We start from the raw sequence: 17,300 nt of genomic DNA, 5'->3' as shown, positions 1-17,300 counted from the left end.
CTGCTCCCGCCTCAGCCTCCGGAGTAGCGACGCCACAGGCGGGACGTCTGTCATTAATCGGGTGTCTTTTTGAGACCGCGGATGACAGACGACAGGAGTCAGGCCACGCGCAGCGCCGCGGCGCAAACGCTGGGGAGGACTCAGCGCACGGCGGCCGGTGACGTCAGGGCAGCGGAAGGTGGCGTCACTGCGGCACGGGGGCGGGGCGGCCTGTCACGCGGCGCTGGGCGGAGGCAGAGCGCGGGGCCTGACGAGGGCCCTGGGCCGGGGGAGGCGGGGCCTCCACTGCGCCCGGCGCATGCGCGACGCCTGGCTGCTGGGCCCCGCGGCAGTTCCGCCCGCCGCGGCTCCTGCGGCTGGCACCGGGGCTGTGGCGGGAGGGACGATGCCGCAGCCCGAGTCCCGGAAGGCGGCGATCCTGGGCTGCGGGCATCGCGGTGAGTACACGCCCGGCGGCGCCTCCCCTCGCGCGGCCTCCCCGCGTCCCTCAGCACCTCCGAGAGCAGCGGCGGCCGCTGCGGGGCGCGCGGGGCCGGGGCGGGCTGGGGCGGCGGCGGGGCAGCGCCTGGCTCCCCGCGGGGCCGGGGCTCCCGCACGCCCGCTGGGTGAGGCTCGTTTCTCGGGGAGACGCCGCTGCCCCCGCGCCTCCCAGGGCGTCTCCTGAGGCGGGTCCGCGGGCGCGGGGCGAGGGCCATGGCGCGGGCCGCGTTTCGGGCATTTAGGACGGAGGCACACCTGATCCTTCAGCCTCTCCAGCATTTCCTAAAATGAAGTCCGGAGCAGGGTTGTCCACTTAAAGAAACCAAAATGCCCAGAAATAGAACATTTCACACATGCACCACACTAGGGAGGACAGTGTGGGAGGAGGCTGAAGCTCAGGTTCCCACCTCGCTAAGCCAGTCAGGCTGGGAACCGCGTCAGGCAGACCTGCTCCCGTTTTGGTCCTGACAGCTGCGAAGATAACAAGCCACGCAGCTCCCTCGCCGTGCGCCCGGGAGGAAATTCGCTGCGGGCCTCCAGATCTTTACCCTGAAACGGCTGTGTCGAATTTCACCCTCGCGGTGTGAATTGACGGTTTATCTTCGCAGGTGAGGGACGGGGCCCGAACTCTTGTCATCCCTCTGCTCGCCCGAGACAAATGCGCGTCTGAGGGCTCCCTCTGCCCTGTCTTTACGTAAAAGTGCAGCTTCACGGAGCCAGACCAAGGCGCAAGTGACGATTCCTCTGCCTGCCGGGTCTTGTAAATTGCGTATTCAGGAAAAGGCTGTGTAGAGGCTCAGAAGAACGCAGGCGTTTGTCATCTACCCCTGAGCTGAAAGCCCCCACTTCGAGTCGTCCCGCCTTTGCGGACGGAACCAGTCTGTACCTGTATTTGATTGAAGTCTTCTGTCCCCGTAAAATCTCTAGGCCGTGCCCCCACCACCTTGGTACATGTTCTCAGAATCTCGCGAGGGCGGTGTCATGGGCCGTAGACACTATTTGGCTCAGAATAAATCTCTTTAAAATTTAAATTTAAAAATTTCGTGGGTACATAGTAAGCGTATGTATTTATAGGTACATGAGATACCTGATGTGGCCTAGAATGTATAGTAATCACGTCAGGGTGAGCGGGGTATCCGTCCGCTCAAGCACTTATCCTTTCTTAGTGTTACAGACAACCGAGTTGCGCTCTTACAGAGTTACTTTAAAATGTGCAGTATGGTTGACTTTAGTCATGCTGTTGTGATGTCAAATACTAGATCTTATGCATTCTATGTAACTTATGCACTCTATGTAAAAATAATATATATATTTTTGACGGAGTCTCACTCTGTCGCCAGCTGGGGTGCAGTGGTGCGATCTCAGCCTTCAAGCGATTCTCCTGCCTTAGCCTCCTGAGTAGCTAGAACTACGGGTGGGAGCCACCTTGTCCTGCTGATTTTTGTATTTTTAGTAGAGATCAGGTTTCACCTTGTTGGCCAGGATGGTCTCGATCTTCTAACCTCGTGATCCGCCTGCCTCAGCCTCCCGAAGTGCTGGGATTACAGGAGTGAGCCACCGTACCCAGCCATAACTCTATTTTTGTATACATGAACTGTCTCTCCCCTCACCCCCGTCTCAGCCTCTGGTAACCATCATCTGGTCGGTCTCTCCATGAGTTCAGTTGTTTTAATTTTTAGCTTCCACAAATAACAACAGGGGAAGTTATTCTGTGTACCTGGCTTATTTCACTTAACATAATGACCTCCAGTTCTTTCCCTGTTATTGCAAATGATGGGATCTCATTCTTTTATGTGGCTGAATAGTACTCCATTGTGTAAATGTATCATGTTTTCTTTACCCCTTCATCTGTTGATGGACATTTAGGTTGCGTCCATATCTTGGCTATTGTGAACAGTGCTGCAACATACCTCTTCGTTACACTGATTTCCTTTTTTTGGGGTATATACCTATGAGTGGGATTGCTGAATCATGTGATGGTTCTACTTTTAGTTTTTGGGGAACTTCCAAACTGGTCTCCATAGTGCTTGTACTAATTTATGCCCACTGATGGGGTACAAGGGTTCCCTTTTCTCCATATCCTCACCATCATTCCTTTTTGCCTGTCGTTTGGATATAAGCCATTGTAACTGGGGTGAGATGATATCTTGTAGTTTTGATTTGCATTTCTCTGATGATCAGTGATGTTGAGCACCTTTTCATCTGCCTGTTTGACATTTGTGTGTCTTATTTTGAGAAATGTCTATTCAGATCTTTTGCTCATTTTTAAATAAAGTTATTAGATTTTTTCCCATAGAGTTGTTTGAGCTTCTTATGTATTCTATTCATCCCTCGCCAGATGGATAGTTTGCAAATGTTTTCTCCCAGTCTGTGGGTTGTCTCTTCACTTTGTTGTTTCCTTTGTTGTGCAGAAGCTTTTTAACTTGATGTGATACCATTTGTCCATTTATGCTTTGGTGGGGTATTACTCCAGAAATCTTTGCCCATTTCAGTGTCCTGGAGATTTTCTACAGTGTTTTCTTTTAGTGGTTCCCTCCCCTCTCCTCCTCTTTCCTCCCCTTCCCACCTCTTCCCTCCCCTTCCCTTCCCAAGCCACCAAGTCTGGCCCATCTTCTTCAGTTTCTTGGATCAGTGTTTTATAGTTTTAATTGTAGAGATTATTCACTTTGGTTAATTCCTAAGTATTTAATTTTATTTGTGGCTGTCATAAATGGGATTACTTTCTTGATTTCTTTTTCAGATTGCAGTTGGCATAGGGAAATGCTCTGATATTTGTATGCTCTGATATTTGATATGTCACTTTGATTGTTTTGCATATGTTGAATTATCCTTGCATCCCTGGGATAAATCCCACTTAGTCATGACGAACGATCTTTTTAATGTGTCATTGAATTCAGTTTGCTAGTATTTTGTTGAGGATTTTTGTATCAGTGTTCATCAGGGATATTGACCTGTAGTTTTATTTTTTTTTTTAATGTGTCTTTATCTGGTTTTGGTATCAGGGTAATATTGGCCTCGTAGAATGAGTTTGAAAGTATTCTCTGTTTTTTTGGAATAGTTCAGGTAGGATTGGTATTAGTTCTTCTTTAAAAGTTGTATAGAATTCAGCAGTGAAGCCCTCAGGTCCTGGGGTTTTCTTTGGTGGGAGACTCTTCATTACAGCTTTGATCTTATTACTTGCTATCGGTCTGTTCAAGTTTTGCATTTCTTAATAGTTCAATCTTGGCAGGTTGTATGAGTCTAGGAATTTATCCATTTTCTCTAGGTTTTCCAATTTATTGGCATATAATTAGTTGCTCATAATAGCCTCTAATCTTTTGGATTTCTGTGATATTGATCGTAAAGTCTCCTTTTTCATCTCTGATTTTATTTTTGGGGGGCTTCTCTTTTGCATAGTCTGGCTAATGGTTTGTATTTTGTTTATCTTTTCAAAAAAGATACTTTTTGTTTCATTGATCTTTTGTATTTTTTTCATTTTAATTTATTTCTGCTCTGATCTTTATTATTGCTTTTCTTCTACTAATTTTGGGTTAGGATTTCCTCATGCTTTTCTGGTTCCTTAAGATGCATTATTAGGTGGTTTATTTGTAGTTTTTCTGCTTTCTTGATGTAGGTGCTCATTGCTATAAACTTTACTTATTTGTGCTTTGACTATATCCACAGGTTTTGGTATGTTTCCATTATCATTTGCTTAAAGAAATTGTCAAATTTATTTCTTAATATCTTCATTGACCCACTGGTCATTCAGGTACATCTTATTTAGTGTACATGTATTTGTATAGTTTCCCAAATTATTCTTGTAATTGATTTCTAGTTTTATTCCATTGTGGTCAGAGAGGTTACTTGATATAATTTCAGTTTGTTTGACTTTTTAAAAAACTTGCTTTGTGTCCTAACATATGGCCTACCTTTGAGGGTGATCTTTGTGTTGAGAAGAATGCGTGTTCTGCAACCACTGAATGAAATGTCCTGTAAATATTTATTAGGCCCATTTGGTCAGTAATACAGATTAAGTCTGATATATCTTTGTTGATTTTCTGTCTTGATGATCTGTCTAATGCTGAAGATGGGGTATTGGGAAACTCCATTTATTGTATTGGGGTCTATCTCTTTAGCTCTAGTAATAATTGCTTTATGTATTTGGGGGCTCTAGTGTTGGGTGTGTATATATTCACAGTTGTTACAGCCTCTTGCTGAGCTGACCTCGTTATCATTATATAATGACCTTCTTTGTGTCTTTTTAGAGTTTTTTTCTTGAAATCCATTTTGTTTGATATAAATATAGCTACTCCTGCTCTTTTTTAGTTTCCATTTGCATGGAACATCTTTTCCATTCTTTTGTTTTTAGTCTTTGTGTCTTTATAGGTTAAGTATGTTTCTTGTAGGCAGCAGGTTGCTGAGTCTGCTTTTTTTTTTTTTTTTTTTTTAAATCCATTTGGCCACTCTGTGTCTTTTGATTGGGGAGTTTAGTCCATTTACATTCAATGTTATTGATAAGTAACATTCAATGTTATTGATACTGCTGCCACTTTATTATTTGTTTTCTGGTTGTTTTGCGATCTGCTTCCCTCTTTCCTTCCCTCCTGTCTTCTGTTTAGTGAAGGTTATTTTCTCTGGTGGTATGTTTTAATTTCTTGCTTTTTATTTTTTGTGTATCTATCATATGTTTTTAGATTTGAAGTTACCATGAGGCTTGAAAATAGTGTCTTCTAACTATTTTAAACCTATGGCAACTTAACACTGATTGTGTAAACAAAGAGACAAGCAAAAAGAAAACTAATAAAAACTGCACATTGGCCAGGTGCAGGGGCTCAGGAGTGTAATCCCAGCACTTTGGGAGGCTAAAGTGGGTAGATTGCTTGAACTCAGAAGTTCAAGACCTAGGGACCAGGCATGGTGACTCACACCTGTAATCCCAGCACTTTGGGAGGCCGAGGCTGGGGTATCATTTGAAGTCAGGAGTTCAAGACCAACCTGGCCAAAATAGTGAAACCCTGTCTTTTACTAAAAATACAAAACTTAGCTGGGCATGGTGCTACACACCTCTAATCCCAGCTACTTGGGAGACTGAGGCAGGAGAATCATTTGAATCTGGGAGGCGGAGGTTGTGGTGAGCCAAAATCACGCCACTGGACCCTAGCCTGGGCAACAGAAGGAGACTCCATCTCAAAAATAAAAAAGATCAGCTTGGGCAACATGGCAAAACCCCATCTCTACAAAAAAATACAAAAATTAGCCGAGCATGGTGGTGCACATCTGTAGTTCCAGCCACTTGGAAGGCTTAGGTGGAAGGATTGCTTGAGCCCAGGAGGTTGAGGCTGCAGTAAGCTGTGATTGCGCCACTGCACTCCATCTTGGGCAACAGAGTGAGACCGTGTGTGTGTGTGTGTGTGTGTGTGCGCGCGCGCGCGCGCGAGCGTATTTTTACCCTGTATATATAAATATGTAAATAAATACATTTTAATACATTTGCATTTTAACTCCATCCCCCTGCTTTTAAACTTTTTGTTGTTTCTATTTATATCTTATTGTATTGTATATGTCCTGAAAACTTGTTGTAGTTATTATTTTTGATCAGTTCATCTTTTAGTCTTTCTACTCAAGACATGAGTGACTCACACACTACAATTATAGTATTGTAATATTCTGTGTTTTTCTGTGTGCTTGCTATTACAGTGAGTTTTATACCTTCAGATGCTTTCTTGTGCAGTAACATCCTTTTCTTTCAGATTTAAGAACTCTCTTTGGCATTTCTTGTAAGATATGTTGACGAAATCCCTCAGCTTTTGTCTGGAAGATCTTTATTTCTTCTTCATATTTGAAGGATATTTTTGCTGGATATACTATTCTAAGATAAAAGTTTTTTTTTCCTTCAGCACTCTCATGGCCTTTAAGGCTACCACTGAGAAATCTGCTGCCAGACATACTGGAGCTCCGTTGTATGTTATTTGTTTCTTTTCTCTTGCTGCTTTTAGGATTTTTTTCTTTATCTTTGACCTTTGGGAGTTTGATTGTTAAATAGCTTGGGTCATCTTACTTGGGTTAAATCTGCTGATGTTCTCATTCTTAAATATTTTCCTATAGGTTTGGAATATTCTTTGTTATTATCTCTTGGAATTAATTTTCTACCCTCGCCTTCTGTCTACTTCTGTAAGGGTGACTTTTAAATGTACCCTTTTGAGGTTGTTTTCTAGATCTTGTAGGTGTGCTTCATTCTTTTCTGTGTTTTTTTCTTTTGTCTCTTCTGACTGTGTACGTTCAAATGGCCTGTCTTCAAGTTCACTAATTCTTTGTTCTGCTTGATCCGTTCTGCTGTTAAGAGACTGATTCATTCTTCAGTATGTTAGTTGCATTTTTCATCTCCAGAGTTTCTGCTTGATTGTTTTGAATTATTTTGATTTCTTTGTTAAAATTATCTGATAGAATTCTGAATTCCTTCTCTGTGTTATCTTTAGATTTGTTGAGTTTCCTCAAAACAGCTATCTTGAATTCTTTTTTTGAAAGGTTACATATCTATCTCTCCAAGATTTGGTTGCTGATGCCTTATTTAGTTCATTTGGTGAGGTCATGTTTTCCTGATAATCATCTTGATGCTTGAGGATGTTTGTTGGTGCCTGAGCATTGAAGAGTCAGGTATTTATTGTAGTCTTCACAGTCTGGACTTGTTTATACCCATCCTTCTTGGGAAGACTTTCCAGTTGTTCAAAGGAACTTTGATGTTGTGATACAAAGTTTTCATCACTGCTGCCATGTGGGCCTTAGATGGCACCCCAAGCCCAGTAACACTGTGGCTCTTGTAGACTCATAGAGGTACTGCCTTGGTGGTCTTAGATAGGATCTGAAAGATTTCTCTGGATTACCAGGCAGAGAGATGCTTTTGCTCTTTTCTTACTCTCTCCCAAATAGATGGTGTCTCTTTGCTGAGCTGCCTGGAGCTGGGGGAGTGGTGAAACAGGTACCACTGTGGCCACCACCACTGAGATGACACTGGGGCAGACCTGAAGCCAGCACAACACTGGGTCTCAACCAAGACCCTTGGCAACCACCATGGTTACCACCTTTATTTGCTCAAGGCCCTGAGGCTCTGTAATCAGCAGGGAGTGAAACCAGCCAGGCTTATGTCCTTCCCTTCAGGGCGGCAAGTTCCCCTCAGTCTTAGGCAGGTCCAGTGGTGCCATGCTGGAGCCAGGGCCTGGAGTTGGAAGCCTTAGGAATCTACCTGGTGCTTTATTCTGCTGCGGCTGAGCTGGCACCCAAGCCTTCCCACTCCTCCTTCCCCTTTTCATGAGCAGAGGAGTCTCCCCCTTAGCTGCCATTGCCCTAGGCTCATAGCAGGTACTGCCTGGCTACTGCCAGTGTTTATTCAAGGCCCAAGCGCTCTTCAGTCAGCTTGTAGTGAGTGCCACCAGGCCTGAGACTCTCCCTTCGGGCAGCAGGCTCCCCTCTGGCCCAGGGCAGGTCCAGAAATACCATCCAAGAGCAAGCTTGGAATCAAGGACCCCAAGAGCCTGCTTGGTGCCCTACCCCACTGTGGCCACACTGATACCTAGGCTGCAAGTCATAGTCCCCTTTGCTCTTCCCTCTCCTTTTCTCAAGCAGAAGTCCCTTTCCATAACCTCCACATCTGGGAGTGTGCTGGGTCACACCTGAAGGCAGCATGTCTGAGCCTCACCCAAAGGCCCATGATGAGTACGGCCTGGTTACCACTGCTGATTGTTTGGGGCCCGAGGGCTCTTTAGTCAGCAGGTGATAAACCCTGCCAGAACTAGGTCCTTCCCTTCAAAGTAGCAGGTTCCCTTATAGCCCAGGCTGTGTCTAGAAATGTTGCCTGGGACATCTGGTGTCTAGGATCCGGAATGGGAGCCTCAGGACTTTGCATGGTGCCCTGTTCTGTTGCAGTTGAGCTAGTGTCCAAGTTGGAAGACGAAGTCCTCTTTACTCTTCCCCTCTCCTCTCCTCAAGTGGAAGGAAAGAGTCTCCCCTGGAGCCGCGAGCTGCTCTGCCTGGGGTTGAGGGAGGGTGTTGCAAGCACTCCCTTGGTGGCCCCACTGGTGTTTTCCTGGGCTCTATGCCCCTCAAGTCCATTGAGGGAGCACAGCACCGAGACTTGCCCAGGAATTGCAGTCTTTGTGGTCTGGACTGCTATTCAGGTTTCTTTTGAATCCCAGAGCAGTTGAGCCCATGGTGAGTCTTGCTGGAACTCGAGTTTCCACCGCCAAGATGGGTGGTTCCCCTCGGCTCGGGCTCATCTACATGCTTCCTCTGTGGGCGCCGGCTGCATTCTGCCCTGTGTTGCTTTCTGCTGTGACAGTGCAGCACTGAGTTCCGATGTCAAAGTCCCACAGTCACTGTGCTCTCCCTCCCCTAAGCACACAGATTCTCTCTCTGTACCACAGGGATGGGGAAGGAATGGTGTCAGTGCCTCTTGCAGTAATATGTTAAAACCATGTGATTGCTCACCTGATTTTTAGTTCTTATGAAGGTGCTTTTTTGTGTGGATTGTTGTTTAATTTGGGAAAATGATTGGTGGAGGTTTCTATTTGGCCATCTGGCTCTGCTTCTCCCCCTAGAATTATATCATTTTTTTTTTTTAATGGTTAGTTTGTGCCAGCTGGGATTTTAACCAGATCCACATTTATTTGGTTGATATGCCTTTTAAGTTTCTTTTTTTTCCTTGCAATATGTTTGTTAAAGAAATCGGGTCATTTGTCTTGTACAACTTCATATATATATATATATATATATATATTTTTTTTTTTTTTTTTTCTATTGGAGTTTCTCTCTCGTTACCCAGGATGGAGTGCAATGGCGCAATCTCGGCTCACCGCAACCTCCGCCTCCTGGGTTCAGGCAATTCTCCTGCCTCAGCCTCCTGAGTAGCTGGGATTACAGGCACGCGCCACCATGCCCAGCTAACTTTTTGTATTTTTAGTAGAGACGGGGTTTCACCATTTTGACCAGGATGGTCTCGATCTCTTGACCTCGTGATCCACCCGCCTCGGCCTCCCAAAGTGCTGGGATTACAGGCGTGAGCCACCGCGCCCGGCCAACTTCATATATTTTTAAGATGCATGCTGTTTGGATAAATATAAAAATATCAACCCCCCCACCTGCCAATTCTGGTAGACTTTACCTTTTGAGGGGTATTAAGATGCTCATGATAGACTAGTTTTGAGAAGATTTGGTCCGTTTCCTTTCTACTTCACATTGTGAGAGCCATTGGTTGGTTGGTTTTCCAAACATAAAATGGTATTGTAATTTTGAATATGCTTTTCATTCTACTGTGCACTCACCAAACTATTCTGGTATTACTCTCCTCCCTCAAATCACAGATGTAGGGTAGATGCTTCAGAATTTTTAAAAATCATATTTTCCTTTTCCCCAGAAATACTATATTTTGAGATCTACTCTGCCTAAGCAAAAATAGGACATAGAAAAACCTCTTTCCTCAGTATGTATCGTTTGAGCTTCTCAAGTTAAATGTCATCAAACAGTAGGTGTCTGTTCTTCACTTCTGACAATTTCTTTTCTGTTCCTTGTAAAAAGTTCTGCACTTTTGTTGTAAAATATACATAATATAAAGTTTATCATTTTAACTATTTTTAACAAGTGGCATTAAGTCCATTCACAGTATTATGTCACTGTCACCAAAACTTTTTCATTACCCCAGACAGAAACACTAATCATTCAGCAGTAACTCCCCATTTTCCCAGCCCCTTTCTGTTTGTGAATATGCGTATTCTAGATATGTAAGTGGAATTGTACAGTATTTATCCTGCTGTGTCTGATTTATTTCACAATGTTTTCAAGCTTCATCCATGCTGTAACATGCATTATACTTCATTCTTTTTTATGGCTGAATAATATTCCATGTGTGTATATATCACAGTTTGCTTATCCATTCATCCCTTAGGATACTGGATTGTTTCCACCTTTTGGCTATTGTGAATGCTGTTGCTGTGAACGTGTGTTCACAGGTATCTGTTTGACCCCTGTTTTCAATTCTTTTGAGTATATACACTATATATTTATATATCTGTACACTGTATACCTCTATAGTGGAGTGGCACTGCTGGGTTATATGGCACTTCCGTGTTTAACATACTGAGGAACTGACAAACTCTTCTTCACATTTTAAAAATGGCCTTCGTAAAGATCTTCATACCTTACTAGTTGCTAAATCTGATGACTCCACCTCCATTCACACCTGTCTTGGCTTCCCTATAAATCTTTTTTTTTAAATTGCATTTTAGGTTTTGGGGTACATGTGAAGAACTTGCAAGATTGTTGCATAGGTACACACATGGCAGTGTGATTTGCTGCCTTCCTCCCCTTCACCTATATCTGGCATTTTTCCCCATGCTGTCTTTCCCCAACTCCCCACCCCACGCTGTCCCTTCCCTGTTTCCCCCCAACAGACTCCAGTGTGTGATGCCCCTTCCCTGTGTCCATGTGTTCTCATTGTTCAACACCCGCCTGTGAGTGAGAACAAGCGGTGTTTGATTTTCTGTTCTTGTGTCAGTTTGCTGAGAATGATGGTTTCCAAGTTCATCCATGTCCCTACAAAGGACATGAACTCATCATTTTTGATGGCTGCATAATATTCCATGGTGTATATGTGCCACATTTTCCCTGTCCAGTCTATCATTGATGGGCATTTGGGTTGGTTCCAGGTCTTTGCTATTGTAAACAGTGCTGCAATGAACATTCGTGTGCACGTGTCCTTATAGTAGAACGGTTTGTAATCCTTTGGATATATACCCAGTAATGGGATTGCTGGGTCAAATGGAATTTCTATTTCTAGGTCCTTGAGGAATCGTCACACTGTCTTCCACAATGGTTGAACTAATTTACACTCCCACCAACAGTGCAAAAGTGTTCCTGTTTCTCCACATCCTCTCCAGCATCTGTTGTCTCCAGATTTTTTAATGATCGCCATTCTAACTGGCGTGAGATGGTATCTCAATGTTGTTTTGATTTGCATTTCTCTGATGACCTCGGTGATGATGAGCATTTTTTCATATGTTTGTTGGCCTCATGTATGTCTTCTTTTGTAAAGTATCTGTTCATATCTTTTGCCCACTTTTGAATGGGCTTGTTAGTTTTTTTTCTTGTAAATCTGTTTTAGTTCTTTGTAAATTCTGGATATCAGCCCTTTGTCAGATGGGTGGACTGCAAAATTTTTTTCCCATTCTGTTGGTTGCCGATTCACTCTAATGACTGTTTCTTTTGCTGTGCAGAAGCTGTGGAGTTTGATTAGGTCCCATTTGTCTATTTTGGCTTTTGTTGCCAATGCTTTTGGTGTTTTGGTCATGAAGTGCCTATGCCTATGTCCTGAATGGTTTTGCCTAGATTTTCTTCTAGGGTTTTTATGATGTTAGGTCTTATGTTTAAGTCTTTAATCCATCTGGAGTTAATTTTAGTGTAAGGTGTCAGGAAGGGGTCCAGTTTCTGCTTTCTGCACATGGCTAGCCAGTTTTCCCAACACCATTTATTAAACAGGGAGTCCTTTCCCCATTGCTTGTTTTTGTAAGGTTTGTCAAAGATCGGATGGTTGTAGATATGTCGTGTTGCCTCTGAGGCCTCTGTTCTGTTCCATTGGTCTATATTTCTGTTTTGGTACCTGTACCATGCTGTTTTGATTACTGTAGCTTTGTAGTATAGTTTGAAGTCCGGTAGTGTGATGTCTCCCACTTTGTTCTTTTTGCTTAGAATTGACTTGGCTATGTGGGCTCTCTTTTGGTTCCATATGAAGTTTAAGGTGGTTTTTTCCAGTTCTGTGAAGAAGGTCATTGGTAGCTTGATGGGGATAGCATTGAATCTGTAAATTACTTTGGGCAGTATGGCCATTTTCACGATATTGATTCTTCCTAACCATGAACATGGAATGTTTCTCCATCTGTTTGTGTCCTCTCTTATTTCGTTGAGCAGTGGTTTGTAGTTCTCCTTGAATAGGTCCTTTACTTTCCTTGTTTGTTGTATTCCTAGGTATTTTATTCTCTTTGTAGCAATTGTGAATGGCAGTTCGTTCTTGATTTGGCTCTCTTCAAGTCTGTTATTGGTGTATAGGAATGCTTGTGATTTTTGCACATTGATTTTGTATTCTGAGACTTTGCTGAAGTTGCTTATCAGTTTCAGGAGATTTTGGGCTGAGACGATGGGGTCTTCTAGGTATATAATCATGTCATCTGCAAATAGAGACAATTTTACTTCCTCCTTTCCTATTTGAATTCCCTTTCTTTCTTTTTCTTGCCTGGTTGCTCTGACTAGAACTTCCAGTACTATATTGAATAAGAGTGGTGAGAGAGGGCGTCCTTGTCTAGTGCCAGATTTCAAAGGGAATGCTTCCAGTTTTTGCTCATTCAGTATGATATTGGCTGTTGGTTTGTTGCAAATAGCTTTTATTATTTTGAGATACGTTCCGTCAATACCTAGTTTATTGAGGGTTTTTAGCATAAAGGGCTGTTGAATTTTGTCAAAGGCCTTCTCTGCATCAATTGAGATAATCATGGTTTTTGTCTTTGGTTCTGTTTATGTGGTGAATTATGTTTATAGACTTGCGTATGTTGAACCAGCCTTGCATCCCTGGGATGAATCCTACTTCATCATGGTGGATAAGCTTTTTTATGTGCTGTTACAGTCGGTTTGTCAGCATTTTATTGAAGATTTTTGCATCTATGTTTATCATGGATATTGGCCTGAAGTTTTCTTTTCTTGCTGAGTCACTTCCGGGTTTTGGTATCAGGATGATGTTGGTCTCATAAAATGATTTGGTAAGGATTCCCTCTCTTTGGATTATTTGGTGTAGTTTCAGAAGGAATGGTACCAACTCCTCTTTGTATGTCTGATAGAATTGGGCTGTGAACCCATCGGGACCAGGGCTTTTTTTTTGGTTGGTAGGCTATTAATTGCTGCCTCAACTTCAGAACTTGTTATTGGTCTATTCAGGGTTTCGACTTCTTCCTGGTTTAGGCTTGGAAGGATGCAAGTGTCCAGGAATTTATCCATTTCTTCCAGGTTTACTAGTTTATGTGCATAGAGTTGTTTGTAATAATCTCTGATGATGGTTTGAATTTCTGTGGAATCTGTGGTGATATCCCCTTTATCATTTTTTATTGCATCTATTTGATTCTTCTCTCTTTTCTTTTTTATTAATCTGGCTAGTGGTCTATTTTGTTGATCTTTTTGAAAAACCAGCTCCTGGATTTATTGATTTTTTTTGAAGGGTTTTTTGTGTCTTTCTCTCCTTCAGTTCTGCTCTGATCTTAGTTATTTCTTGTCTTCTGCTAGGTTTTGAGTTTTTTTGATCTTGCTCCTCTAGCTCTTTCAATTTTGACGATAAGGTGTCAATTTTAGATCTCCCCTTGCTTCTCATGTGGGCATTTATTGCTATATATTTTCCTCTAGAGACTGCTTTAAATGTGTCCCAGAGATTCTGGTATGTTGTGTCTTTGTTCTCGTTGGTTTCGAAGAACATCTTTATTTCTGCCTTCATTTCGTTGTTTATCCAGTCAACATTCAAGAGCCAGTTGTGCAGTTTCCATGAAGCTGTCAGGTTCTGAGTTAGTTTCTGAATTCTGAGTTCTAACTTGATTGCACTGTGGTCTGAGAGACTGTTTGTTATGATTTCTGTTCTTTTTCATTTGCTGAGGAGTGATTTACTTCCAATTATGTGGTCAGTTTTAGAGTAGGTGTGATGTGGTGCTGAGAAGAATGTATATTCTGTGGGTTTGGGGTGGAGAGTTCTGTAAATGTCTGTTAGGTTTGCTTGGTCCAGGTCTGAATTCAAGTCCTGGATATCCTTGTTAATTTTCTGTCTCCTTGATCTGTCTAATATTGACAATGGGGTGTTAAAGTCTCCCACTATTATTGTGTGGGAGTCTAAGTCTCTTTGTAAGTCATTAAGAACTTGCCTTATGTATCTGGGTGCTCCTGTATTGGGTGCGTTTATATTTAGGATCGTTAGCTCTTCTTGTTGCATTGATCCTTTTACCATTATGTAATGTCCTTTGTCTCTTTTGATCTTTGTTGGCTTTCATCAGAGACGAGAATTGCAACTCCTGCTTTTTTTTGCTCTCCATTTGCTTAGTAAATCTTCCTGCATCCCTTTATTTTGAGCCTTTGTGTATCCTTGCATGTGAGATGGGTTTCCTGGATACAGCACACCAATGGGTTTTGGCTTTTTATCCAATTTGCCAGTCTGTGTCTTTTGATTGGGGCATTTAGCCCATTTACATTTAGGGTTAATATTATGTGTGAATTTGATACTGCCATTTTGATGCTAGTTGGCTGTTTTGCCCATTGGTTGATGCAGTTTCTTCATTGTGTTGATGCTCTTTGCCATTTGGTATGTTTTTGGAGTGGCTGGTAGTGGTTGTTCCTTTCTATGTTTAGTGCTTCTTTCAGGAGCTCTTGTAAAACAGGCCTGGTGGTGACGAACTCTCTGAGTACTTGCTTGTTCGCAAAGGATTTTATTTTTCCTTCACTTAAGAAGGTTAGTTTGTTTGGCTGGATATGAAATTCTGGGTTGAAAGTTCTTTTTTTTAGGATGTTGAATATTGGCCCCTACTCTCTTCTGGCTTGTAGGGTTTCTGCTGAGAGATCTGCTGTGAGTCTGATGGGCTTCCCTTTGTGGGTAACCCGACCTTTCTCTCTGGCTGTCCTTTGCATTTTCTCCTTCATTTCCACCCTGGTGAATCTGATGATTATGTGCCTTGGGGTTGCTCTTCTTGAGGACCATCTTTATGGTGTTCTTTGTATTTCCTGGACTTGAATATTGGCCTGCCTTGCTAGGTTGGGGATGTTTTCCTTGATAATATCCTGAAGAGTATTTTCCAGCTTGGATTCATTCTCTCCGTCACATTCAGGTACACCTGTCAAACGTAGATTAGGTCTTTTCACATAGTCCCATATTTCTTGAAGACTTTGTTCATTCCTTTTTACCCTTTTTTCTCTAATCTTGCCTTCTTGTTTTTCATTGAGTTGATCTTCTACCTCTGATATGCTTTCTTCTGCTTGGTCAGTTCGGCTGTTGAAGTTTGTGTATGCTTTGCAAAGTTCTCGTGTTTTTCTGTTCCATCAATTCACTTATATTCCTCTCTAAGTTGTCTATTCTCGTTAGCATTTCGTCAAATCTTTTTTCAAGGTTCTTAGTTTCTTTGCATTGGGTTAGAACTTGTTCTTTTATCTCACAGAAGTTTCTTATTACCCACCTTCTGAAGCCAGATTCTGTCAATTCATCACACTCATTCTCCATCCAGTCTTGTTCCCTTGCTGGTGAGGAGTTGTGAACCCTTGTAGGAGGAGAGGCGTTCTGGTTTCGGGTGTTTTCATCCTTTTTGTGCTGGTTTCTTCCCATCTTTGTGGATTTATCCACCTGTCGTCTTTGTAGTTGTTGACTTTCAGATTGGGTCTCTGAGTGGACATTCCGTTTGTTGATGACGAAGTTATTTCTTTCTGTTTCTTAGTTTTCCTTCTAACAGTCTGGCCCCCCTGCTGTAGGACTGCTGAGGTCCACACCAGGCCCTGCTTGCCTGGGGATCACCTGCAGCAGCTGCAGAACAGTTAAGTGTTGCTGCCAGTTTCTTCTTCTGCTCTCTTTGTCCCAGAAGGATACCTGCCAAATGTCAGTGTGAGCTCTCCTTTATGAGGTGACTCTTTGGATATACGGGGGTCAGGGAGCTGCTTGAGGAGACAGTCTGTCCTTTATAGGAGCTCAAGTGCTGAGCTGTGAGCTCCGTTGTTCATTCAGAGCTGCTGGGCAGGTACGTTTAAGTCTGCTGCAGCAGAACTCATAAACCCCTTTTTTTTCCCAGGTGCTCTGTCCCGGGGATTTAGGGCTTTATTTATGAGTTTCTGTTGTGCTGCTGCCTTTTTTTCAGGGCTGCCCTGCCCAGCAATTAGGCAGCCTAGCCACTGTCTGCCTGCAGAGTCTTTGCTGAGGTGCTGTGGGCTCTGCCCACCTGCCATGTGAACTTCCCTGTAGTCCTGTTTATACAGGTTTAGTTAGAACTGCCTCGGCAATGGTGGCCCACCTCTGTAATGGCAGACTCTCTCTGTAATGGTGGGCTGCCTCAGCAATGGCGGACTACCTCCGTTGTGGTAGAGTGCCTCAGTAATGGCGGCCGCCCCTCCCCCACAGAGCTGGACCTTCCTGGGTTCAGCTGTGCTTGCTGTGAAACTGTCAACCCTGAGCGTTTCCAATTGCTGTTTTTTTTTTGTGGGACCAGCCGAGCCTGGTCACCTGGCTTCCTGCCTCAGAGCCTTTTTTTTTTTAGTTGAAAGGTCGACTCTCTCTCAGGTGTTCCAGTCGCCTATTGAAAAGGTGCCGGGATATGTGTGATTTCCCGTGATGCGACCCACTGCGCGGGCTGAAACAGCTGCTCTGAGATTTGCAGCGTTTTTTTTGCCTGGGAATCTCCTGGCCTGGCTCCCTGTTTCAGTCCCCTTTTTAATCAGATGAATGGGCGACTCTGCCTTCCTGGAGCTCCACTCGCCAGCTAAAACAACGCCCAGACCTGTATAATTTGTATGGAGAACTGCAGCACCGGGGCGCCAGCAAAATAGCCGCGCAGGCCAAAACAGCCACGCTGGCGACCCATGGGGCTCCTCTGCCTGGGAATCTCCTGGTCTGTGGGCAATAAAAATCCGTCTGGAAATGCGGCCTCCACTCACCCTCTGCGCTTTCACTGGGAGCTGCAATCCTGAGCTGCTGCTAATCAGCCATCTTGGATCCCTCCCTGCCCTATAATGTTTATGGCACCGCACATTGCTGTCGATAGACACTCTTTTTTTTTTTTTTTTTTTTTTTTTTTTTTTTT

General features: G+C 43.4%; 1 protein-coding gene across 1 annotated transcript in view; it reads left to right on the top strand.

Annotated features, from left to right (window-relative positions):
• Positions 1-311: 311 nt before the first annotated feature.
• Positions 312-17,300, top strand: part of GALNT11 (polypeptide N-acetylgalactosaminyltransferase 11) — a 74,044-nt gene continuing 57,055 nt past the window's right edge. Inside the window, exon 1 of the mRNA XM_032244959.1 lies at positions 312-437. The gene's annotated coding sequence lies outside the window, so the exon portion shown is untranslated. The remainder of the gene's footprint in view (positions 438-17,300) is intronic.

This window comes from Sapajus apella, unplaced genomic scaffold (assembly GCF_009761245.1).
Source record: "Sapajus apella isolate SASKATOON/1434 unplaced genomic scaffold, GSC_monkey_1.0 scaffold56, whole genome shotgun sequence".
NCBI classification, from domain to species: domain Eukaryota; kingdom Metazoa; phylum Chordata; class Mammalia; order Primates; family Cebidae; genus Sapajus; species Sapajus apella.
Note: the sequence above shows the minus strand (reverse complement) of the source record. Positions and strands in the feature narration are given on the sequence as shown.